The sequence below is a fragment of the Habropoda laboriosa genome, unplaced genomic scaffold (assembly GCF_001263275.1).
Source record: "Habropoda laboriosa isolate 0110345459 unplaced genomic scaffold, ASM126327v1 scaffold225, whole genome shotgun sequence".
Lineage (NCBI taxonomy): Eukaryota > Metazoa > Arthropoda > Insecta > Hymenoptera > Apidae > Habropoda > Habropoda laboriosa.
Window position 1 is genome coordinate 653,802 of NW_017100368.1, and position 2,529 is coordinate 656,330.

The window sequence follows — 2,529 nt, forward strand, 5'->3', positions numbered from 1 at the left end:
TAAATCGACACACCACGAATAAACGAGAAGACACACACGCAGGACATCCAGATCGTTTAAAAAATTCATGCGGATAACTCGAATTCAATTGATCGGGCCCGTGCGAACACTCGAACGAATTTATTATACGAATGATCGTCGACGAGATTTTTTCTCACTCGTCGGTTATTATAGTTCAACGATTTCGAGGTGGCGACGACGATGGTAAAAAGGTATAAAACGAAAAGTAAGGGCAAAAAAGAAAATGGAAAATTTACCGATAATAAATAATAAGGCGTCTATTTGAAAAATTATTTGGATAATCTGTGATACTCAGATTGACGATTATTATTCGATTATTTGTCGGGTCAAACGGTGTTTCACGCGTTTTTAAACGTCAATGGACAACTAACACTTGAACATCGAGGTATTTAATAGATAAGATATCGATAAACGAAAATTGTTCGAGTAACAAGCTGCTCCGAACTGAGCCGAGGTCTGTCGATCTCTACTTTATCGAATTTCATCGTTCGAATTTTCCAACATCGTTATTGTTAACGAAATTTGTTGTTATTCTCCGAATTTAACTAACGTTGTCTGAATCACAAAAAGTACGATTTTCTTCGTTTTATCTTGTACTTTTTAAATCCTCGATTAACTCCTCTGCATACAGGGTGGATCATAAAGTGTACCGTAACTTCGAAATTGAGTTCAACGTGAAGAGAACAATATTACTGAAAGTCATCAGCATTTACTGCCTTCGTGATTAAAAGAGAAAAAGAGTTGGCTCGTGTTTCATTCACTTTCGAAATTTCCATCGGAATTTATGAAACAGCCTGTAGAATTCACTTCATTACTTCAACTCGATACAACGTTTGAACGAAAATTTTAGCAAAAATATTCGAAATAGAGAGCAAGATAAAATTAGACATATCTTTCATTTTCAAAATTTTCAATATTCTCGAAAAAAAAAAAAAATGGGGGAGAAAATCGATCGTATCGAGGCTCGAGCTCAGTTTACGGAAGCTGGCCTACTCGTCACGCTATATATTAATGTATATCAATACTCCTCGAAGTGGATTTACATGAGACGAGCGAACGTCTGAAACGACGTATGAAATGATCAATGATTTCGGTTAAAATCGATCAAACGTACATACACTCGGAAGCGTTGAGACGAAATACGTATATCTTGGCCAGCACGACTCGTATCGAAACTCGGATCGTGCTCCGCGAGTGTGGCCGACGCGCTCGGACAATTGTTTTTTATAATGCAAAAAAAAAGAAAAAAAAGAAGTGAAGTAATCCACGCTCGTGCATCATCCGGCGAGCGTGGCGCGAGAGTGCCGCGAATTATTCGAAAAATTCAAGAGACAGAGGCGATCTCGTTTGTTTCTCGTGGGGAAACGAGGGCACGCGGATTTCTTTCCACTCGGTTTTTTACGATATTCGCACGGACCTGGAGACCGAAGATCCACGAAATCGGCCACAACCATGAATCGATCGCTTTGAATTGGAATAATCGAGATGTTTCTTAACCCTTTCCCTGCTGTTGGCGCCTATAGGCGTTTCGAATATTTTCTCGCGCTGCGATCTTGCCGCCTATAGGCGTTTCCAATATTTTCTCGCGCTGCGATCTTGGCGCCTATAGGCGTTTCGAATATATTCTCGCGCTGCGATCTTGGCGCCTATAGGCGTTTCCAATATTTTCTCGCGCTGCGACCTTGGCGCCTATAAGCGTTTCGAATATTTGCTCGCGCTGCGATCTTAGCGCCTATAGGCGTTTCGAATATTTCCTCGCGCTGGCGCCTTTTGGCATAAAAAAGTGCCTTTCCTTTCACCTTAATTTAATTTTTCATTTTTATCCCTTGTGTACTTCCACCTCAGTTCAGCGAAAGAAATTTAAAGACGATAAATTTATAATTTTAACGTTAAAATTTTAAAACGCCGAAACGAAGGATTAGGTCGTCGTCTACCACGCACGTTGCATACTAAAATCCTCCGCAGCGAAAGGGTTAAATAGAATAAAAGGGGAATTATTGTGATAACACGTTGAATGATCGAAAAATATTTCTTTCCGTAAGCTACAAATTCACACATGTCACACATGTTACTTTACTTTATTTCGAAATTTTCTAAGGTTTCTGAATTTCTATGGTGGAATTATTCAACGTGTTAAAGAATATCTTTCGATGTATAAATAAAATAGAGTGTCTTCTACGTTGAAACGAGGGACTTTCTTTCAGCGAGAACATTCAAGGAAGCCGATATCGCGGATATCGTTGTAATTCCACGTAACACCCACGAGATAATCATGTTACTAAGACTCTGCGTTTTTTAATATCAGCGAGACTCGGCCCGTACCACGGGCGGACAAAAGTGTTTTCAATAAACTGTTACATTACCTGAAGCTTCCTTCGTTTCTTTCGTTCCTTCTATTTGCACGCGTGATTCTATTCTAGGACTAAGGGGAGACAATGGTAGCGAAAAAGAAACGAGTAAGGCAAGAAGAGGAATTGGGGTAGAAAAGAATAGCGCTAGAGAAATCAG